This window comes from Chelonia mydas, chromosome 14 (genome assembly GCF_015237465.2).
Source record: "Chelonia mydas isolate rCheMyd1 chromosome 14, rCheMyd1.pri.v2, whole genome shotgun sequence".
In the NCBI taxonomy this organism is placed as follows: domain Eukaryota; kingdom Metazoa; phylum Chordata; order Testudines; family Cheloniidae; genus Chelonia; species Chelonia mydas.
In genome coordinates this window covers 36208420-36231833 of record NC_051254.2, presented here as the reverse complement: position 1 = coordinate 36231833, position 23414 = coordinate 36208420, and the positions used below count along the sequence as shown (strand labels likewise).

Genomic DNA, 23414 nt, shown 5'->3' with positions numbered 1-23414 from the left:
GTCTTCATGTCTCCGCATTCTTATCATATGTGATAGTGTTCTTGGGCAAAGAGGCCATCAATGCCATTGCTACGCCCTAGGCATGCAGGTGGCTGACTCCCTGCATGCATTGTATTCATAGCTGAAGGCTGCAGGATTATTGCATGGGAAGTGGAGAGGACCTGGCAGACAAATAACTGCTCTGAAGCTGCCTGGTGGCTGTCTCCCTGCTCCCCAGTAAGAATGGGGGCTTCTTGCAGTCAGGGAAGGTTTTTGAAGTTCCCCAGCCCCTGGTACTCCTCTGCTCTGCCTTCCAGGAAAGACCAGGTCTCTCTGCAGCTGAAGTTCCCACCCCCCACATTTCACATCACCATTTCATCCAAGTCCTGGATCCCTAAGGCTTCAGCCTTCTTTGCCAAGCCACCACATGGCTCCCAGTCCTCTCCGTATTGTCTTCAGAAACCGAGTAGCACTTTCCCCTGTGTGACAGCCAGTCAGTGGGACAGACTCTGCACCTGGAGTCCCCTGAATGGGGAGACAGGAAGGGACTCCCCATTTGGTTTGTCCAGAAGAGTGTTGGGGCCTGTTTTAACTCAAGCACATTAACTGTGAATTAACACGTTAATCACCACAACTGTAAATGCGGGGCCTTTGCTGCATATGCATTCACACCTGTTTAACTAACAGTGTCTTTTTAAACCAGTGTGATTAACTGCCTCCCCCCCACCCCCGTGCAGATGGAGTTATACCTTGTGAAAGTAGAATGAATTATATTGAAATTATAATTCATTAAAGAAATGCTACTTGAAGGGTTTGTTGAAATATAGTTGTCAGGAAGAGAAACATTAAGGCGTGTGAGACAATGGGTCCTCAAACTAACCAACTTAGAGCTCCTACTGAGCTAGGAGATTGGTAAACGTTAGTATGCAAATAAGATATGTATGTATATTTGTCAGTTTCTGCTTCCTTTTGTCTCTTATGTTAAATTGGCTTTGGCTTAATTGTATAAATAAGTTAGCATGAGCCTCAGAGAGGGGCTCACATATCTGGGTGCATTGGCAAAGCGCTTTGCTAATAAACAGAGTGGTCTGACAAATTATGTGAGTCCTGAATCTGACTTTGACAGTTCGATGCTCAGAAGAGCTCAGCTTCCAGCGTGCCCCCAGCCCAGCCAGCTGAGTGAATCTGAACCTCACCCATGGGGGAAAATCCTCCTCCCAGCTCCCAACTCCAGTGTCTGGCCCAGGCACTGGGCAGATTCATTGTAGGGACTGTGGGAGCAGGGCGAGAAGGAACAATCTGTTTCCTCCAGGCTGCAGAGAAGCTGCAGAGCTTTGTCGTGGAGGCCACTGAAAACCGATGGCTGGAGCAGCCGACACACCCTCCGCACCTGCAGGAGGGAAACAGGATCCATGGAATAGTGAAAACACTGCACCCAGTATGGAGAATTTGCCCTTATCAGAGATCTCAGGGGTGGGTCTGCACCACTGTACAAGGGCCAGGAACTGCCCCATCTCCTCCGCCTACAGGAGCTGCTGCGCTGAGATCACCACCAGAGACACAGCCTGATGCTGCCAGCACCCTGGATGGCAGGTACCACAGGCCAGGGGAGGCTGAGCCTCCCCAGACAGGATGCAGCGCCCCTCCCTTTGGAGGCAGGCTGCAGACCGGCGCCTTGGGAGTGCTGTCTGCACCCCGCCCGGAGCCCTCGCTCCCTCTCTTCCCCCGAATCCCGCAGTACCCGCCGCTTGCTGCCCGTCAGCTGTGTGGGGGGCCCCGCCACTTGCTCCTCTCCGCCCCTCCCCCCGTCACTCTTCCTTAAGGCAGGAGGGGGCAGAAAGGAGCAAGTGGCAGGCGAGGGGGCAGGGGGAACGGGGTGGGGCATAGGCGCCGACTTCTGCTCGCGCCGATGGGTGCTGAACCCCCCTCTGTACCCGGCCCTGCCCTGACTCCGCCCCTGCCCCACCCCTCCTGCCCCGCCCCATTTCCAACCCCTTCCCCAAAGTCCCTGCCCCAACTCCGCCCCCTTCCTGCCCCTATTCCGACTCCTTCCACAAATCCCTGCCCTGGCCCCGCCTCTTCCCCATCTCCTCCCCTGAGCGTGCCGTGTTCCCATTCCTCCCCACTCCCTTCTGGAGCTTGCTACGCCGCCAAACAGTTGTTTTGCGGCGGCAAGCGCTGGGAGGTAGGCGGAGGAGCGGGGACGTGGCACGCTTAGGGAAGGAGGTGGGGAGGAGAGCTTGGCTGCCATTGGGTGCAGAGCACCCACTAATTTTTCCCCGTGGGTGCTCCAGCCCCAGAGCACCCACGGAGTCCGCGCCTATGGGGTGGGGGGAGGACCGAGCTACAACAGTGAATGGTGAGCAGGGAGCCTCTGGGGAGGCGGCTGAGTGGGAGCCAGGCATGGGGCAGAGCAGGAGTGGAATGTGGAGGGGGGCCTCGGCGAGACGAGGCCAAATGGGGGTGAAGCAGTGGGCAGGGCAATGATCTGGGCACTGGGGAGGTTCCAGCACTCATGCCCGGCCTCCCCAAATGCCGGAGGCATCCACTGCCCATGGCCGGCACCAAGCCTGTGCAACAGAGCAAACAACTAGAGCAGATTCATAACGTCATTCTGGAGCTTTATGGCCCCGTCATTCCTGGAAACGCTGCAGGGGGAAGGGCTCAAGGAGGAATAAACCCGGATACCCACCTGCCACTCTGTGGTTTTCTCCTTCTCTTTAGATGTCAAAGCCAGGGCCTCTTCCAACTCCTTCCTCAGAGGGCCCAGGGCTCCCTGGAGTTTCACCTGCAGGGGCATCGTGTGCGAGAAACAGCCATTAGTCTGCCTGTCCGATGGATAGACCGTACTATCCATATTGGCATTTCATACATGAGCGGTAAAATACCCTGGAAGCGAGCAACAGACTCGGCTCTGCCAGCCCCAAAGACCTCTTGGGGGAAGAGACGCCAGCCTCAGAGCGGGGGCTCTGCTTCGTGCAGACACTCAGGACTTCTCAAAGCCTGTGTTTTAGCTGAAGTTTCACATCACTGAGCACAGGCCAGACGTGAAGCAGCTGGGAAGGTTCTGAACGATCCCTCCTGCCAGTGAGAGTGAAGAGGCTGGGACAGCACCTCGCTCCACTGTACCCCAGACCCAGGCCAGGAACAAGACCCCACTGTGCTCTCATCTGTCCAGGCTCCCATGTGGCCTCCCTCAGGCAGCAGCTGAGCACCTGAGCCAGTGCAGTCCCGTTAACTGTACAAGGTGAAGCTGTGATGTGGCTGGAGGTCAGTGAGGAACAGGGAACACACTCGGTCTGGGGGAATGGGCCACCCATAATTATAATGGCTCCAGAGCTGTAATAACCCAGGGCTCCCTTCCCCTTTGACAGTGTGTGATTCATTCACACAGCACAGCAACATGCTCCTGCCCCATCAACCCTGCTCTGTGCAACACCCCTGGCAGCCCCCCAGAGTCCCCTCCTGAGCCCCCGCCAGAGATCTCCCCATTTCACTCTCTTTATTCAGAGCCCTCGAGTTCTATGATTCTCTCCTCCTCCCTGCCCAAGGGCCCAGGCTGCAGCTGGTGCCGAGAGCTCCTGGGGTGCTGTTCAGCTGACACCCCTGCGGTGCTGCTGCAGGGAAGCAGGGAGAGAGGGAGGGAGCCAGCAGGGGCTGGTGAGAGACAGGAGGTAGAAAAGCAGCCTTTGCATCCAGCGAAACAGCTTCATAACTGAGCAGGGATCAGAAAGGGGGGCAAGGGTGGGGAAATGTGACTGGATTCTTTGAAGCTCCACCCACAAATAAGCTCCGCCCATGTGAGTCACCAAAAGGAGACACCATGGTCTGTTCACAGTAGATGGTGCAATGTTCAGAAGAGGATGGAGTTGCTGATTGGCTCGAAGGGGCTCCTGGGGCCTGGCTCCCGTCCTGGGGCTAGAATATACCCCTGGGCTCTGCTGGACTCTCTGGGCCGGGTCCTTCTTTACTAGGAGGAAAGGAAGAGGTGGCATCCCTGAAACATCACCCTCTTGTGGCACCGGAAGGAGGCGTCACTGGCAATAAATGGTGCCGAGCTGCAATTCTCCCTCTCCGCTCTCACAGGGGGAACAAAATAATTAACAATGTTGATATTTAAATGATCATCCCTGGGCACCTGAGCTCACCCCTCACTGAGGCAATGGGGCCGTTCACACCTCTCAGAGCCGCTGTGCCCAGCTGTCTGCATCCCCTACATCTGGGTCACAGTTTTGAGGTTTTCTTCACAACCAAAACAGCTGGAGACTCAGTTTAAAGCAAAGTGAAAGCTGAGATCCCGGAGAACACGGCAGGTGCTTCGCCGGAGAAGTGCCAGCACTTCCCGGCTGTCTCTGAGCCCTGTCAGTGAGCACAGAGGCTTGGGCCTGGTCTTAACGTCACAAGTCGGTCGCCCTGGCTTCTGTGCTGCCGTGCTGTAACTGCGCTGCTGAAACCCCTGCAGTGTCGACGTGGCCTGCGAGTTCCTGCGGCAGAGAAGCAGCTCTGAAGAAGGGACTTGGAGCAGAAATTTGGGACAGTTCAGGCCAAACGGAGTGTGTCAGTGAGTCTGGTCCCTGTGGGGAGGGAATTCAGGCCATTTCCCTCCCTTCCTTCTGCAACCCTGGGCAGGGCCCTAACATCAGCCCATGTCCTCCCCTCTCTCCCGGGGTGAGGGCAGGGAACCTCAGCAGCGTCTCCTCCCCGGCCTCCCACTCTCCAGCCCAGACACAGCCCCAGATGGGATGGGAGCAATGACATGTTTCTTTAATGTGGTTCCAGAACCGTGTTGTCCCACCCACGCTGTCAAAACCCAACCGTGTCAGGACACAGGTGGCCCCAACTTTGTCAGACAATTATAATACCCTGGTGTGTACATCCTGGTGTACAATACATGGTGTACGTCAGCTGTAAGGCCACCCCACATCCTCCTAATGTTATCTGGGCTAATGGCCGCAGCAGTTAATATGGGTGGAGCATGGCTGCTGGATGGGTAAGAGCTGAAGGAGGAGAGAAGAACGAGATATGGCAGAGAAAGAAGAGCAGGACACAGGTACCAGCTGTGGCTTTCGGTGCCACTGACGTGCATGGATGTGTCAGGGTCCAGATTGTTTCGTGTGCAAGCAGGGTCTGAATGAGCTCTCCCCTGACAGCTCGCTGGGGAGGGGAAAAGGCTTCAGGTGCAGACTGTATTTACATGAACACACCGACTCTGCCTAGGTATCCACCAGACAGAGCTGTGTTGCCAAAGTGATCAACTGTGGCTGGTGCTGGATTACAGATCACTTCGGTATTGAATGTGGGGGTAATGAAATAGTGTTATCTTTATTGTATGAGTAAAGGGCAGCAGAGTAGCATTTAGCCTGTCCTGACTGAGGGGGTCACCCTCCCCTGAACTGAACTCACTACGCGGGGGGCTTGGATGCCAGACCCCTGTGAAGGTTAAGAGGAAGTGGGGACAGGTGTGCTTGCTGGGAAGTGTGGACTTTACCCAAGAGTCCTAGGCATGGCTTAACTTGCTCCTCTCCACTGTTCAAAGACAGAACTAATTAAGACTCCATTCGGAGTCTTCTGTTTTTTAAGTGATCACGAGAGCTGAAATCACTTGATGTGGGACAGTGTTTCTGCCCAGCCTGCTTCAGCAAGGAAGTTCCCCCTCTAAGAGTTGAAAATCACTAAGAGCAGCGTAGAACGTCAAGAGATGAGGTTTTTATGCAAAAAGGGGACTTTTTCTGCTTTAAATTGCAAGTGTAGACATGCCCTGATCTGCAGAGGTTATAGCAGAGAAGCAGGTGATGGCTGGCAGGGCGGCCGGTGGAGTGGGCCAGTGGGGTGTGCGGCAGGGTGGTGACACCAGAGCAAGTGCTTGGACAGTGGAGCAAGAAAGGTGCCTTCTTCTTCCCCCCCACCCCCCAGGGTGGGAGGTGAGCTCACACAGATGCATCTCTGAACCCTGAGTCTTCACTGACCAAGGACAACCACTGTGAGTGGGGTGGGGTGAGGGAGCAGAGAGGGGCAGAGCAAAGGAACTTTTGGTTATGGAACTCCAGAACATGAGGCAGAAGACACTGACCAACGTACACTGGAGAGGGTGTTTTGCTCATGGTTTTATGTTTATGAATCCTGCGTGTGGCATTTTCCTTAATCAATGCCGGGTGACTTCCCTCCTCTCATTTAAAGTTTCTTTTCTACCATCGGCACCGACTCTGTGGGTGCTCCAGGGCTGGCGCAACCATGGAATAAAAATAGTGGGTGCTCAGCACCTACTGGCAGCCCCGCCGATCAGCTCTGCCCCCGCCCCGCAATGCTTCCTGCCCGCTGGAGACCCTGAGACCAGCTCCTCCCCCGACCTCCCAGCACCTCCCACCTGCCACGGATCAGCTGTTCAGAAGCTGTTCCCAGGAGCTGGGAATGGGCAACAGGGGATGGATCACTTGATGATCACCTGTTCTGCTCATTCCCTCTGGGGCACCTGGCATTGGCCACTGTCGGAAGACAGGATACTGGGCTAGATGGACCTTGGGTCCGAAAGGGGATGGCTCTTCTTTGGTCCGAAAAGGTCTTATGTTCTTGCTGCCACTTAGTATACATTTGGGGCCTGTCTACGCTACTGGTCTAGAGTGTCTTTGTAAGCTGATGACCCCCCACATGTTGTTCAGAAGCTATGGATGACACAAACTCCTAAGGTTGTTCTGTGCTTAGCCCCTAGGGCATAGCTGGGCTGGGCGGCCTTTTCTCGCTGTGCTGCGCGGAGCAGGTTCTGGGCACTAGGGATATGAAGAGCCTCTCAAGGACTAATTCTTCAAAATAAATATCAATGAACTGCAACCCAAATAAAAAATCACTGCTGCTAACATTGGTGGGTGATAAAATAGTAGCAGAGTGGTAATTAATGATGAGGAGAGGGCAGTGACACAGAGCAATCAGATCCCTTGAGAAGCTGGAGCCATTCAAAGAAAACAAGTTGGAAAAGAACCAAATGAAGGGTCCTATAGCTAGCGACAAAGCATGCAGGCCACACCTACAGAGTGGGGAAGTGTATGCAGGAAAGCACTGACTGTGAAGAGGATTTAGGGGCCATGCTGGGCAAGCCATTCCACATGAGCACCCAGGGTGATGCTGTGGTGAACAGGGCTAAAGCCATCATTAGATGTATGAAAAGAGCAGTGAGGAGCATAGGGAGGTGACACACCATGAGGAAGACGGATCATGGAATCCTGCATCCAGTTTTGGCGTCCACCTTTGAAAAAAGATTTGGAAATATTGGAGATGGGGCAGCAAAAAGCAATGAAACGTTTTGAGGGCTGGAGAAAAATGCCTGCTAGTGAGCTATTGAAAGAGCTCAGCCTGTTTAGATGATAAAAAATATCGGGAGGTGACGTCATTGAAGTGTTGAAGTGGCTTCACGGAGAGAAAATATCGGGTATGAAAGGGCTCATTAATCAGCAGAGAAAAGCATAACAAGACCCAGTGGCTGGAAACTCAAAAGAGACCTATTCATATTAGAAATAGGGCACACATATTCAACCGTGAGGATGAATCACCAAAGGAAGAAACTAGAAAGGGAAGTGGTGGGAATTCCCCACCTCTTGATGTCTTCTAATGAAGACTAGATGCCTTTCTGGAATGTGAGTAGTCAAAAACTAGCTACTATGCTCTACAGAAAGCTTGTGACATGCAGGGGGTCAGATGACATGCTCTAATTGCCTCTTCTGTCCATAAAGTCTGCTAATTTATGAAAAACTGAGAGTAGCATGGGGAGAAGCCTCTGATGTTTTACTGTGTAGTCGGCTTGAGCCCACAATGAACGCTCATTGCATGGGGTGATCCAGGGGAAGCGGCTGAAACATCCAAAGTGTCTGGACAGGGGCAGGACATGAGCACTGCAGGGGAGAGGTGGGTGTGGCAGTGACATCACAAGGGCCTTTGGCAGGACCTCAGCCTATTGGACAAAGGTGGCGGGGAGGCGATGATCTCACAGAGAGATCTTGACATCAGCCAGGCAGGACAGGGGTGCAGGACAGGGGCAACCTCGGAGATCCCTGTGGCTTTGCTTCAGCACGTCTCCTTCTCGAGGTCTCTCCTGGAGGACTGAGAGAGCATTCACTTTCACATTCGTGAGCGCAAGGAGGACCCTCTTCGGAGTTTTCTCCTTTTCTTTTAGTGGTTTTGCTCGAAAACAGACGTTCCTGTATAGAAGGTAAGAGCCTGGGAGAGGTTTGGAACCTGTTCAGTCTGATCCATCAGGTGCCGGCTGATTTTTAGGAAAGGAAAACACTAGATTGTGGGGGCAGCATTTTATTTCCAACCTAGGACTTTGTCCCTTAGAATTACTGGGGACATTGGGGTTTCTCCTTTTTCATTTCCCTTTTCCTCTCTCCCTCCTATCTTTCTCTTCTTGCTTCCTTTTTCCTTTTCCTCTGCTCTCCTCCCACCACCAGGAGTTCTGTGTGTGGAGCGGGGGCTGGGGTGGGGGGGTTGTGGGAGGCCCTCACAGAGAGGTGAGACTGGAATAGTGTTCTGAGAGTGATCCCCTCGGTGGTGACCAGGGCCATTCTTTGGGCTATTTGATGAGAACCCTTAACCTCCCACCCCTCAAAGTCTCAACCTTGATTGGCTGAGAACGGGGCTATTGACAGGGAGGAAACTCTGGTCTTTGTTGTTCTCTTTTATGACCAAGCAAATAAGTCACAACCAGTTATATGTTTGGCCAATGTGGATGCTGCTCTCCATTCATTGTCTCGGAGCAGTTCTTGATCCCCTCCAACATTCCAATTCTTCTGAAATACTTGCTGAATAATTACTATGAACAATTGTTGGTCTGTAGCTCGTTTGACAGCAACTCTGCTACTGACTGGCTGCACCAGCTAAGACAAGTCCCTGCTCCTTTCTTAGCCTTCCTTTCTCCTTCTGTCAAGAACGAACAATCCTCTCCCACCTACCTCGCCATGGGTGGATGCTGGGGATCCACTGAAGAGTGTCACTCAGAGCAGTGCAGACTAGGGGGTGTCGTATCACACTGAGCCATATCAGATTATGACCTAATATTCTATTGGATTTGTATTTTATTCTTTTGAAATTGTGAAGAGCAGCAACTACTTAGCTCAGACTGAAGCATCTCATCTAATTTTCTAGGTCATAGTGTTTCCCCTTTGTGTACGACGAGACAGTTGAATGCACTGTGACAAACAGGAGATGCTCTTGTTTTGCAAACAAATATTTTTGCAAAGAATTTTCACCCTACTTCTTCTGATTTCAAGAAACAAAGTTGTTTTGTCTGAATGGATTTTCTGACAGAAAACGGTTTCCATGAAAATGTTCACACCTTATTTCCTGGGATATATCCCTGCCTCCGGGGGGTTGTTGTCTATTAGTTCGAACAGGAGTCAGGACTGTTGTCTTCTTTTTCTGGCTCCATCACCGCTTTGCTCTGTGACACCTTGGGTAGGTCCAGTGGGAATAGGGTCAATTCTCTAAGTCCAGGCAGCAGGGAGCCTGGGTGAGATAAGAGATGTTAAGGCCGTCTGCGAAGGAGAAAGGGATGTTTCCAGGTGTTGAATGTCAAGAATTCTAAACTTTGCTCAAATGGCTAGTCTCGAGAAACAAGAACTAGTTGGGGCCAAACTTGAACCATTGTCTTTTTTAAATCCGATTAAGAGATGTGAGTCCCAGAGAGCCATTGAGAGGGGGAGCAACTTGCCCAAAGTCCCACAGATCAATAGGCAGCAATGGAAGCAGGAGTGACACTCCCTCTCAAAGGCAGGGGGACCAGACATTAGGGCCTGGTTGCAATTGCCAGCTGTGGGAGGGAGTGTGCGGCAGTGGTTAGTGAAGGGGTCCACCCATGGCTCTGACACTCAGTGTGACTCTGAGCTGGTAGCTGAGGCCCGTTTGCCATCAATAGGGTTGGGGTCCCATCGCTACAACCCAGTGGGTTTGGGAGGCTCCAGGAAGGTGTGTAAAGTGTTGGGATCTCAGGATCCTGGAGACGCTGTCACCTCCGCCCTAGGGCGTGTCCTGCACCCCCCTGCTGCTGGCTGAGCTTCTCCGTCCCTCGGCAATCAGACAGACTCTTGTTTTCACAGCCAGTCGATCGCCCTAGTGTCATCACTGTGCCTGCTGGCTGGGCAGGGTAACTCCTGAGGTCACCACCCTCTCCAACCTGCCTTGGGCTTGGAGAGTGAGGAGGAGGGCGAGGGACGTCTGCTGACCCTGAACATCCGCCATCCATCATCCCATCACTGAGAGCAAGTGAGTGGCATTGGGGTTCCTCGGTGGCTTCCCCTGTCTGTCTGGGGAGAGGCAGAAACGGGGAGAGACTATCTCCAAAGGGGGATTTCATATGCAAACAGCCCTCAAGAGCCCCTCACGCTTAGGCCAGGCAGGGGCTTCTCCAGAGGGGTCTCCAGTGTGTTTGGAAAGGTTCCAGCAATGGGACTCCCAGCCCTTCCCTTGTGGGACACTGTTCCCAGGCTGAGAGTCTCTGAGCTGGGCCAGACCCTGTGAGCTGCTGAGCCTGGAAATCAATGGGGAATGAGGAGGGCCCTGGTCTTCCTGTGCCGAGGGTCTTTGTGACTTTGACGTGGGGAATGGTTTCCCAGGAGAAGTCCGGACTCCTGGGTTCTCTTCCTTCTTTAGCCTGGGTGGGAGAGTGACCTGGGGGCGACAGAGGGGGCTGCTTGTCCAGAGGAACCGATGGTTTTGGGACTGACCCCATTGCTGGAAAAGGATGAGACTTCCTGGATATTGCAGCAGCAGGGATTACGAGGGGGAAACGTTGGGAGCAGATCATGCAATGAACTCCTGCCCGTGTGTGTAGATGGCACTCCCTGCAATCCTGTAGGGGCAGAGGGGGCTGCTGTGGTTGGAGCAGGGAGGAGGAGGGACAGAAAAGGCCCATGAGTGAAAGGCTGCCTTGAGCCCAGACTCACACCTGCTCCCCGCTCGGTTCCAGGATGGCCAGGCTCCTGCGGATGTTCAGGAGGAAGGCTCTGCAGGTGGCCCCAGGGCCTGAGGGAAGCAGCTGCCATCTTCCCAAGGGGCAGAGCAAGCCCTGCGTCCCCGCTGGCGGGGAAGCAGCTCCCGTCCAGGCCAGACGGCGGAAGTGCCCGGCCTTCTGGAAAAGGAACCCGGCTCCCGGCGCAGGCGCCGAGCTGGGAGAGGCCCCGACCAGGCCCCACTGAAGCTGGCCCAGGCTGCGGTTTCGCAGACAGGACCCAGCCCAGGAGGGGCGCCGGGCAGGGTGGCTCTGGGGCTTGTTGTGTGGGCAGCAGCGGCCCCAGGAGCCCAGCCCTCGTTCCCATCAGGAGGCATCGCCCTGCCCGGTCTCTGAGGCCCTTCCAGCCCCCGCAGGCCAGGAGGTGGAAGGTCCCTGTCCCAGCACCGGCAGCTCAGCCTGGGACAGTGGCAGCACCTGGGCCTCTGGCAGCAGCCAGGCCGATGGAGGCCACTGCTTTGTTCCAGGTGAGGAGCCAGGCTGTGCTGAGGGAGGGGTGAGGACGGGATGTGAACACCCTGGGCCCAGACGCTCTCCCAGTGATATGGGGGGCGGTCCCCAGCCCAGGTGTCTGGCCTGAGCCACGGGAACCCCACTGACAGCAGCAGTCACACAGCTGCCCCTTCCGCACGAGAAACTGGGGGTGGGGGCATGAAGAGCTGCTGCCACTTTGGTCCTTGCTACTCCGGGGTCGGGGGAATTGGCACCTCCCCTGGAGTCCTGGGAAGTGGAGCGGGGGCTCTGCTCTGGGCTTCTGAAGCTGTTGGGGGCTGAAGGCATCCCTGAGAGGGAGGTTTGGGGCCCGATCTGTCCTGGGTGCCTGAGGTGGGAAGGGGGGTCTTGAATCCTGCTCTGCCCACCACGCCCCTGTCCTTCCCTCCCTGGTGCAGGGACCCCCCGGGATTCGGAGCCGGAGGAAGGGGTGCACATGGCCAAAGATGAAGCTGCTCTAAAGGTCATCCGAGAGCAGCTCCAGTGCAGAGATAAGGTACAAATGTTCCCCACCTGGGCTGGAACCAAGATTGCCCTGTCCCTTCCCAGCATCCCCACCCCCTGCCAAGGGTCTTGTCCCTCCTGATCCATCACCCCTAATGGGGCCCTTTTACATCCATGATGTGGGACCCCCAAGATGGGGGTGTTTGTCCCACAACAGCCAAGGTCGTCTCCCACCACAGGCACTGTCCCAGTTCCTGATCCTTCTTGAGTAGGAGTCGTGGGGGATTTGGACAATAGGTGGGTCCCCACAATCCCCCATTGAGGCCTGAGCCCTGGAGCTGGTTTGGGTGGGGCAAGAAGGTCCCTAGCTAACAGGTTCTCTCTCGCTATGCCCCACTCCTGGTGGGTACAGGATGAGGGGCAGCAGCTCCTGTTCCTTCAGGCCATCTACCCCGCATGTCTGGCTGCACGGGAGAGAGGGGAGGACACGCTGGAGCCGCGCTGCTGCAAGGCGGCTGTGGTGAAGAGGATTGTGGTGAGTGAGACACGCCATATGGCAGCTGGAGGGAGGAGAGAGACATGGGATTGGCAGGGGTATGGCCGGGCTCATGGGTGGGGGCTGGGTGGTGTTGGAGGGGGCAGCAGAGGACATGGATCACTGGGGCTGAAGACTCGGGAGAAGAGAAGGGAGAAATTGTGAGATTGGTCAGTAGTGGGCAGGGGGGGAATTGTGGGGCTGAAGGGCTGCTGAGAGTGGGGGACAAGGAATCACATAGTCCCTGCTCGGTCGTTGGGATGGGGCTGAATGGGGGCAGTTTTGACAGGGAGGAGGAGAGAAGGGGATTGGGAGTGAGCTGGGCAGGAATCCGGGAAGGGGGACAAGTTTGATGGGCAGGAAGGAATGGGAGGAGCGGGAGGTGGTGGGGGATCCTGCTGGCCATGTGGGGCACTGGCTGTGTCATCTCTCTCAGAGGTGTCAGTCGGGCCTGAATCTCACATGCTCCTTTGTCTCCTTCGCGTCTCACAGGAGCTCATCGAGGATCTTCCCGATGACTAGTCACCCAGAGCCGTCCTCGCCCACTCCCTGGCTGCAGTGGGCAACCTCTGGTACCGAGACAGCCCCACCCCCCCCACCGCGCCGGCTCCCCTCACCCCAGTGCTGCTCAGGCCCAAGGCTGGGAGTCACCGTCACTGTCCCTCCCAGGTCACCTCCCAAGAGTGGCGCCTTTGGCAGAGATGGTGGGGTGGGAAGGTTCACTCTCTCCTGGCGGGGCTCTTCTTTTCACTCCCATAGCATGACAGGGGCCTTGGGGAGGGGCTCACTCCCGGGCTCCGATACAGGAGGGGCAGCAGGCTCCAGGGAACAGGAGCTATTCCTGTCCTGCCACTGTCTGTCTGTGACGCCTTGGCCTTGTCATTCCCTAGCTAAGTGCTTCAGTTTCCATTCTCGCCAGCCTGTGCCTCTATCCCTGTGGCTTGGTGTCCGTGTTGGCAACAGTCCCACCCTGTACTGCACAGTCTAATACCAGCTCCTCTCTCTTGCCAGCACCATGAAACCTGCCCTGGAGCCAGCCCTAGAGACCCACCTCTTGCGAGCTGCCCTTCACTCCGTCTTCACCCTGGGCACGGAGAAGGACACCACCGGCATCCAGGTACCTCCTCCTCCTCCATCTTCCTCCTCTTCCAGAGTAGTCCTTGGTCCCTGCTCCCTTGATTCGCTGGAGCTCCAGCTTTAGGGCTGGGGTAGTGGAGATGGAACAAGCTGCAGGGTTGGATCCTTCCCTCCAGCAGGGAAGAGATTACCCCTCCCTGGGGGATGGATTTCTTTTTCTTTCTTTCTTTCTTTCTTTCTTTCTTTCTTTCTTTCTTTCTTTCTTTCTTTCTTTCTTTCTTTCATAAGCCGTGTTTTGCCCAGAAGTCCAGCTTCCATCCATAGCAACTTGGCTGTTTCATACTCTTCTGCCTACAAGGCCCTCTCCAGAGACCTGCTAAGCTCATGGATCAAAGGTCCAGGGGTCATGAATTCTTGCGAATTGCCTGCAGTGCGATGTGAAGGAGAGAGGCCGAGAGATGTGTTTGGGAGTCTCCCCAGTGCTTCCCAGAGACCCCTCTTCCCATCCTGTGGCAGGTGTAGGCCCAGGTTCCCTAACTCTGACCCATGCTTTGCAGGCTCTGCACAAAGTCATCCCAGAGGTCCTGGATGCCATGCTGGGGAACCTGTTGGCAGAGTCCCCAGACATAGACAGGCTCCACTTCATCTTGGAGGTGAGCCCCATTTTACCTGAACTCTTTGGGGGACTGGTAAGGAGAGACTGGAAGATCCATTTTCTACTCTGTCCTCCTAGCTGGGTCCCCAGTGGGCCGTCCTTGGTTGGGGAGGTCAGTGCAATGTAGTGTCAGGTCCTTCCTTCTTGAGGGACAGAGGAAGGAGCTGGGACTTCAAGCCAGAGCTCTGCCTGGTTCTGCTGAGCACTTACCACAGGGCTCCCGACTGTCTTGGGGAGTGAGAGTGCACCTGGCCACTGAGTCTGACCTGCCTCCTTTCCCCACAGCATGTCAACCTCTGGGTCGTGTCCAGGGTGTCCCAGGAGCGAGCCAGGGCCATCAGGAGCAGCACAGCCCTGCTGAGATACACAGTCACCCTCCCTGAGTTTGACGTAAGTGACCTCCGACCCCAGCTTGCTGGCTCCAGGCGGAGGCGGGCTGGCTCCAGCGGGCTGCAGGATCTGCTGCTGCTGCCGGGGCTGTGGCTTAGGAGGGTTCTTCATGGGGAGGCAGAGTCAGACCAGGACTGAGCTCGGCTTGAGTCAAGTTCTTCTTGTCCTGGTTCAGTGTTGTCCCTGGGCCTTTAAGGGGACCATGCTCCAGCCCCTGCTTGGCATCCCAAAGCAGCTCCGGGGTCCCTTGGCAGTAGAGCAAATGAAGGGTCGATCTCAAGCTCCTCTCCCCCAGCATCTCCTGCAGAGGGGCTAAGGGGAAGGAGCCCTCTGGCCCAGGGAGGACAGAGAGCTGACAGGAAAATGCTGATGGAGTCCCCTCTGCTCTCCCTTCCATTAGATCTCAGCCGAGTTCCCTAGGATGGGTCACCATGTGGCCCAGCTGGCTCTATTTGTCAGCGAGCCAGACAAGGACATCAGCCGGCAGGCCAGGGAGGGGACTTACCGGCTCTACCAACTGCTGCTCCGAAAGAGGGGTAAGGAACCCAGCTGGGACACGGAACCCAATAGGGGACTGAGAGTGACCACAGGTTGATCATGGGACCCCAGACCATTTCTCTCCGACTGACCCCAGCCGGAGGACAAGTCTCTCTCTGCCTCTGTTCTTCTCCACTCCACTGTGCAGCCACCAATGGGATTGGACGGACACAGAAACTGCAACCAGAATGAGGAGAAAAGTCTCTCTCTCTCTCTCTCTCTCTTCCAGGCCTGACCATACATGAGGCGGAAGATCTCTGGTGCTATGACTGGCACCAGGACAGCAGGCTCTTGGGTTACAAGAATACAGCCAGAGTGGGGGAGGTAAGGGCACTGTGCCAGGGCATGACACAGCTCAGGGAGTGTGGCTTGCTGGGTTCCCTGCAGTGGATGCCTCCTGGAGACAGGAAAAGAGCCCGCTCCTTATTTCCAGCTCAGAGTTCCTCATCCAGCAACCAGTGGGACAGGCTGGTGCTAAAGGTCCCACATTGGAACCTCGCTAGTTGCCGTGATTTGAGGAGAATCCCCCGTGGATTATCCCCCATAGGATTATGGCTCTGGATGTCTCTCTGCTCCTTGTCCCCCTGGCTGATCCCCAAGTGTCTGAGAGGAGAGCACTGGCTCAGTCAGTCATCATTGCTTGATCAGACCCTTGTTTAATTCCCTGCACCCTGTAGAAGCAGAGAAAGGAGGTGGGGTTTGCCCAATTCCATTGCCGGTCAGGAAGCAGAATGCCCCAACCTGGGAACTGGGTAGGGGACATAGTGAGCTCCAGAGCCAATATGGACCACATGTGCCACACTCATTTCTCCAGACCTGGCCAGGGAATGGCAGAGTATCTGGACCTCAGCCACTGTTCCAAAGAAGCACATTGTCACTGAGCCAAGTTGCGGCTACTTGCTGCACAAGTAGAAAATCAAAGACACCCCCCCGCCCCGTCTCACAACTGTGGTGAGAATATCCAAACCTTCGAACACACCGTAACACAGTGCCCCCAGACTGGAGTCAAAGGTGAAAAGGGTGATTTCCACAACATCACAGAGGAGGCCTTGGAGTGGCTCCTGGATCGACAAGGGCATCTACAGAACGCTCCTCCACAGATGCCCCGTGAGAGAGACTGTGTGAGCTTGTCCCGCCTCCCACACGCTGAATTGCTGCAGCGGAAGAAAAGTCTCCGAGGAGCGTCTGGGATGGGGACTGGGCCATGAGTCTCCTTGTCCTTGTCAGGCTGCAGGTTGGATTCCCCTTGAAGAAACGAAGGAACTGCAGAGGCCATTCCCAGCGACGGAGAAATCACTAAGCTGCGGGGAAGAGACCTTTGGTCTGTCAGCTCCAACCCCCTCTCCACCCCCCACACGCACACTCCTCTAGCCACTGAGGTGCAGGAGATCTCTCTGCTAGAAACAACACAGGGTCCCCTGTCGTCTCTGTGCCCTGCACAGCAGAGTGGGCCTGCTCACACACATTAGAGATCCATTTCCAGCCCATCCTGGCCCCTGCCATAAATTGCCCTCCCGAAAGAGCCACTGGAGGCTTTGGTCCCTCAGCATCTGCGACCTTTTAATAAAGGGGCTTCCCTGAGCCCTGGGACCCTGAAAGCCTCCTGGGGAATGAACTGCCTTGGCCACAGCAGCTCTCTTACCCACCCATTGGGCCACTGGACGGTGATGTCATTGTACCGCCAGGACTTGGAGGCTGGCTCTGGGCAATCTGCTCGAGACTCGTGTCCTCTTGGTTTTAGGTCTTTGGAAAATTCTTCTCCGTCTGGCAGAGAAGATCTTTCCTGCAGACAGCATTGCTGGCCATCCACGACCCCCTGCTGCGTGTCAGCCAGGCTGGGCTGGTGCTCATCTACTCCCTCCTGGGGGAAGCCCAGCAACTGATGGGGGACACGGTAAGCAGCTGCAATCGACTCAGGAGCTTGGGGTGGGGCCCAGGGCCTCATTCCCATCCTATCGCCATTCGCTGGCCTGGTAGCAAGGAGCCTAGTGGGGACTTCTGGACTTCATGGACTTCTCTCCTTAGGATGTGGTGCTCTGCTTTCTCTCCTGGGAAGGACGGAGAGTCTCCTAAGTGCCCTCTGGGAACCTTTCCTGCCCCACAGAGCTGCACCCAGTTCCCCATAGTCTAGTGTCCATGTCACCCAAGCCACCATCGAGAGTTGCTCCCATCCCTGGCAGCCTGGGAGGCCAAGGACTGACTGGTGATGGCGACTGACCAGGAAGGGCTGAGGCACATGCGCGTGGGAAGCTGGTCTTGTTGCTGGTCGGGCTGGACCCGCTCTCAAGAGATTGGGAGGATTCAGTCAGCAGGGGCTGCTGACCTGCCCCATTCACCAGGGCTGCCATCAACTTTTGTCACTGGGGTGACTTGGGGAAAGGTCTCAAGCTCTCCCCATCCCACTTCACTGCTGCCAGAATCCCTCCCGCCACCCTTCTAGAGCCCCCTCCCTGCCCTACCTGGGTGGGGATGGAGGTAGGGGTGGAGGAGAGGGTTCTACGAACTTGAGCGGTGTCCCCAGGTGGGTTGGAGGTGGAACAGCTGTCAGGGGCACGGATGGGGAGGTGGCAGGAGCTCACCGTACAAGGAGCGGGGTTGGCACTGGAGGTCACTAGAGAGGACAGCAAGCCTCCATCCTGGGGGTCAGGAGGGTGAATCTACCATTCAGACATGAGCAGCTGCTGGGTGGAAATGATGGTGCTGGTTCCAGGTGCCCTTCATCCTCCCTGATTCCTGGGGAGCGTCTCAGTCTCTGACATGTTCTCGTTCCCCTGCAGCACGAGGATGTCACAGCCAAGGTCATGTGCCAGCTTCACATCATCTGGCACTTGCACCAGATGCCCGAGGCGCTGCAAGGGCTGTGGCTCATCTGATGCTCTTCAAGGTTCCCCTCCCATGTTCAGCAAGTCCCGCTCCCTGCTGCAGGTACTGCTCTGTCTCACTGTAAATGGGGGGGCTAGTGGAAGCGGAAATGGAGGCCCCTGGCACTCACAGAAACTCTCTCCCCTCTCTGTGGAGCCGGGTCCTTCCCTCGGCCCCCCCGAATTCCTTCATCTGGGGCAGGAGCTCTTTCCCTCACACCCATATCCCTCCCCTCTTTCCTTGATCTCACCCCCATCCCATTCCCTGTGTTCCCAGGCAGAGATCTTCCTGCCCCATATGGCGCAGAAGGACCTTTGTGTCAGGGCTACAGACTGTCTGCCCAACTGAAGCTCAGGAAGCTCCACATTTGAGGAGGTGAGGATGGGACAGAGGCTCAGGGCTAGCTTCATCTCCTGCCCTTTATTCTTCCTTTGGCCCTTCTCTTGGCTCTCAGAGTGTGACATGAATAGGAGCCTCCTCCCCCCGTGTCTTCTAGGCCCTGGGGTGTGTGACAGCCTCCTAGATGGGTGCAGTCAGAAGCTGAGCCATCTCAGGGAGCAGTGGGGACAGGTCCCTTGTCCTAGGAAACCAAGCAGTGGTAGTTCTCAAAGAGGCTGAGAGGGAAGACCCTGCTCCCTCATGGAGGTAAGAGCCATTGACTTCTTTGGGCATATGGGTTTCTTGGGGCAGAAATGGGATCCCTGCTGCATAGCCTGGCTGGGAGCTTCCCCCATCCCAGGGACAGAGACATCTCCATCAATGTGCCACCCTTGTTTTTTTCCTAGCAAGAGGCTCCCCAGAGAACTCCTCAAACCTGTTCTCCTGGGAGCATTTCTTGGAGGAGGCTCCCGTCCCTCAGTCTCCAACTCTATCATGCAGTCTCATTCACATAACATCTCCGCTCTCCAGCTCCACTTCCCGCAGCAGGACAAACGAACCTTCAGCTCCTAGAGAACAGACTCTGACCTCCTTCTGATCAGCAATGGGGTTTCACCATCCCCTCAACAAACCTGTCAGCCGGGCTGGACCGGATTTGAAGGAGGAGGGTATCTAACAGGGTGGCTTGTCCTGTGGCTGCCAAGCCTGGGGCTAGGCCAAATTGATGACCAAGTGAGCCCCACCTGAGAGGAAACAAGGGAAAACAGCAGCAAAAGTCCAGAAGCAGAGCGAGCTGTTCAGTAGACGGCCTTGGGCCAAACCCTGGAGTCCAGGGTAGGACTGGCTTCTCTCACCATCCCTAAGGAAGGGGACATAGAAGACCATGGAAACCCAAGAAGGGAGGCCGAGCCTAAATCAGGCTGAGGAAGAACTCCCCACGAGGGTGGAAGACCTTGTTTCTGTTCAAGACATTTTTGGACTTTGTTTGCCTTGAGCACGACCCAGGAAGGAGTGGAGTAAAGGACAGTCACCTGGGTGGAGGGCTGAGTTCCCAGCCAACAAACTGCAAGAGTGAGTATCAGTGGGGTTGCTAGCCCAGCTAGAAAGCGGTGACACGAGGCCTGGCCAGCATCTAGCGGTGAGTGAAATCTGGTACACACCCAAAGTGGTTGTGTCTGGAGCCCTGTGTAGTCTCTTCTGTGGGAAGTTCCCATGGGTCAGTGGGACGGGAATCTCTCCTGCTCCTTTGGTCTCTTTGGGCTTCCCACGAGATGTCTGGTGAACTGCCCTTGGACTCTGGGCCCAGCACCGCTCAGAAATTATTCGCTACCTTCAGAGAGACAGGGCACAGCTCAGCCTGTTGGGTAGGCTGGAGACTCACACTTCACTCGAACACACAACACTGAGGTGCTTTGGGAAGCACAGTCACAAAGAAGAGATTTAAGTGACACTAAGCAAGAGAAAGAGACAAATTTCAAACAGACAAACAAAACGCAACACACTTTGTAGTGACTAAAACTGAATCTTAACAAGTCACAATCTTTGCCTTAGCAGTTTCCAGCCTAACATCTCAGCTTTCCTAACAGACCTTCTTTGATGTCCCTGTAGGGTAGAAAACTTCTCTGTTGAATCTGCTGATTTGATTGCTTCATCTTCTGGTTTCAGACCCTCTGTTCTCCTTCTGGAGTGCCTGGACCCTGATTGTAACATCTCTCTGGCCCAGCCTCTTACCCAGATGTGTGCTGCAGCCAGCCCAGCGCAGGGAGCAGTGGGGACAGATGATCTCCTCCTGTCAGACCAAGCAACAGGGGTCCCATTGAGGCTTAGATGGAAGATCCCAGGCATCTCCTGGAGGTAAGAACCGTCCACTCTTCTGGGCACTTGGGGCTGTTGCAACAAAGAGGGGGCTCCTGTTACATAGCCTATTTGTCATCATGACTTTGTTTTTTATTCTCAGAGGATGCGTCTGGGATCCTGGAGACTGTTTCGTGCAGGAGGTTTGAGCGGGGAGAGATCACTCACTGTCATGACCCATGGGTCATTAACCCGGGTCTGCAGGGTTCATGGGAGCAGCCACACTCCAGCATGCTACCTGGAAGCCTACGAAAAACTGCTTACCTGGGACTGACGAAGTCCAGACCCAGTTTGAGGCTCCATCCCTGAGGCCCATTGGCAGAGTCCCAGAGCAGCTAATCGGCCCCTGGGACCTCCTTAAACCAGCAGCAGGAAGAAGAAGCTGTCTGAACAGCCGAGCTCCTCGCCCCCTCTGGACCGTGTGTTGGCTGTTTCTGCTCCCACTCCCCAGGCTTGATTTCCTGGCATCCTGACTCGGTGTGACCCATCTGATTTGAGGTTCTGAACCCAAATTGGTCTTTTGCTTCTGCTCTTCCAGTGTCCTGACCCAGCTGACTCTCGACTCCTGTCTTGTGAGTGTGGACTCTGCCTCTGACCACTAGGTCTGGCTGCCCATGACCTGGCCATGACACTTGACTTTTCTACAATTCCTCCAATGCCCTTTTCTGCTCTCCAGCTCTGCTCTCCTAGCAAGACACACCGATCCCTTGGCTCCCAGAGTCCTGCTTGCCTGCTAGTCAAGGGCTCAGGGGGAGTGCTTGTCTTGCCCCCTCTCGCACCACAGCTGCTTTTCCTCGGGGAATCTCCGGAGCATAGAGGAGAATCAGTCCTGGCAGCAATTCAGGAAGTCACAGAAGGGACGGTCTGCTCAGCTCCCTCTGCAATGCCGCTGCCCGAGACCATTACGAGTGGGTGCCCAGTGACTGCGCCGGCAGCTCCTTGAGAGACTCCTGGGGGCAGGGTAGTCGTGTTTCACGGTGACCGCGGGAAGCCATGCAAAGAGTGCGGCATTGAGGAGACTCTCCTGCTGTCCCAAAGGGTTTCTGTTCTCCTGCACGATCAAACTGTGGGGCCGGGTTGCAGAATGGGGAAGAGCTGTTTGGTGATGAGTCGGAGGATTCACCATATAGGTGGCAGCAGCTGCAGATCCTGGAGTCCCTGTGGTTGGGTTACCATGCGTCCGGAGTTTCCCGGACATGTCCGGCTTTTGGGGTTTTAAATAGCCCTCCGGGAGGAATTTGTAAAACTCTCAAAAGGTCCGGAATTTCCCTCCCAATGCAGCACTCTGGGGGCGGGAGCTGCGCACTCTGCGGGGGAGCACGGCACTGTGTCTGGCTCCGCACCCCGGACACACTGCTCTGAGCAGCAGGGTACGGGGGCCGGGGGGCTGGAGAAGGGGCATGGGGTCCCAAGGGACAGTCAGGGGACAGGGAGCAGGAGGGGTTGGATGGGCCAGGGGTTCTGGGGGGACCCTGTCAGGGGGTGGGCATATGGAGAGAGGTTGGGGGAGTCAAGGGACAGGGAGCAGGGGGGGTTGGATGGGGAGGAGGTTCAGGGGGGAAGTCAGGGGCAGGGAGCAAGGGGGATTAGATGGGTCGGGCATTCTGCAGGGGCAGTCAGGGGACAGGGAGTGGTTGGATAGGTGTGGGAGACCAGGGGGTCTGTCAGGGGGCGGGGGTGCGGCTAGGGGGTGGGGCAGTCAGGGGACAGGTAGGGGCTGGAGTTCTAGGGGGGCAGTTAGGGTGGGGGGGTCTAAGGAGGGGGCAGTTGGAGACAGGGAGAAGGAAGGCTTAGATAGAGGGCAGGGTCCTGGGAGGGGGCGATCAGGGGACAAGGAGCAGGGGGGGTTGGATGGGTTGGCAGTTCTGTGGGGGGCAGTCACGGGGCAGGAAGTGGGAGGGAGTAGATAGGGGGCAGGGCTACCACTCCCCCTCTTGGAGTGTCCTCTTTTTTGAAAGTTCAAATATGGTAACCCTACCCTATGGGCCCAGCCTCCACTCCTGAGAGTTCAGGCGAACCTCCCCCTGTTCTCAGGGAGTCTTAGGCTTTCGCGGCTGGGCCTGCCTGCCGAGACAGAGGACTCAGTGTTTCCATCAGGCTGCTCAGTTGCCAATGCAGCCACCCAAAGAGGTGAAGAATGGAAGTGAAAGAGCAAAGCTGGACCCTCCGCTGAGCTCCTGCAATCAAGTGAGCCCAGCCTGGGAGAGACGAGGGAAAGCTCCAAGGTGGCTGGTAGCTGCAGGGATCCAGGGGAGGAGAAAAAAATAGTTAATGATGAATCCTCCGGGCTTTGTCTTGTGTGGTGAAGGGTTTCAAATGGGTCTAGTTACTATCACATTCAACTTTACAATCGCTGTGTCTGATTGAAGGGAAGGTCTGGAAAGGTCAGAGGTCACTCGAGGAGCTTCAAGTCTCAGATTCTGTCACCATTGCCTGCTTTGACCAGCTGATCTCAACCCAACACCTCCCTCAGGTGGTCGCAGTGGTGAGCTACCACTGACAGACACAAAACAAAGAAGTCAGAATGGAGTTCTCCCCACTCCTTCTTGCTCTGACTCAGGGGTACAGTCCTTGCTGAGTGCATTCTCCCCCTGCTCTGATTTGGGGTGCCGTCCCTACTTGGTGCAATCCACTGCCCTTCACTTGCACCATGGCTCATTGCAAAATCCCTTCCTTCCCTCCCTCTATCTTTGCAGATTGGGGCTTGCCGTCACTGTCAGGTCAATTGCCCACTAGTGCCTTGCCTAGAGAGTGGGGCACTGTCACTGCAGGATGCACTTGTTTCATGAAGCCGGGAATCTTGTTGCCAGGTGAACCTCCCGGAGGTGGGGAGATGCTGTAGTGCTCGAGGTAGCAAGGGTGGAGTGTTGTGGTTTGCTTCCTTCAGTCAGCCGTGGTGATCTCACACTCCGGGTATGGTGAGGAAAACACACTGCCCTGTGGGATATTTCCCAGGAGGTGTGGCTTGGCTGGCTCCTGGCTCAGGTTGTGTGGCTCTCACAGGCTGGGGTTAGCTCACTGTGGCACACAAGGTACAGTGACTGGCGGCTGGTACCCGGTGTAATCCAGGTGGACTGCAGGTCTCAGTCTCGTGTCACTTTGGGTTTTAAAGAGAGGCAAAGTTGGGACTCTGTGTTGCGGGACATGATGTCACGGGGAAGCGATTTGCTGGAGGATACAGGAGACTGGTGCAAAGCTCCTTCATAATGAAAACCTGT

At 55.6% G+C, this 23414-nt stretch overlaps 1 protein-coding gene and 3 long non-coding RNA genes across 4 annotated transcripts in view; 3 read left to right on the top strand and 1 right to left on the bottom strand.

The window, feature by feature from the left end:
• The window catches only part of LOC102936186 (butyrophilin-like protein 2), a 1677894-nt gene that overhangs the window by 1503317 nt on the left and 151163 nt on the right, over positions 1–23414 (top strand).
• Positions 1245–6333, bottom strand: LOC122462865. The gene is made up of 3 exons (XR_006285742.1): positions 4842–6333; positions 2672–2767; positions 1245–1369 (listed from the first exon to the last, which is right to left on the bottom strand). It is a non-coding gene; the product is annotated as an uncharacterized LOC122462865 (long non-coding RNA).
• LOC119567755 lies at positions 12965–14128 on the top strand. The gene is made up of 3 exons (XR_005227757.1): positions 12965–13015; positions 13455–13560; positions 14078–14128. It is a non-coding gene; the product is annotated as an uncharacterized LOC119567755 (long non-coding RNA).
• LOC119567754 lies at positions 14156–16867 on the top strand. The gene is made up of 4 exons (XR_006285767.1): positions 14156–14173; positions 14461–14565; positions 15332–15426; positions 16844–16867. It is a non-coding gene; the product is annotated as an uncharacterized LOC119567754 (long non-coding RNA).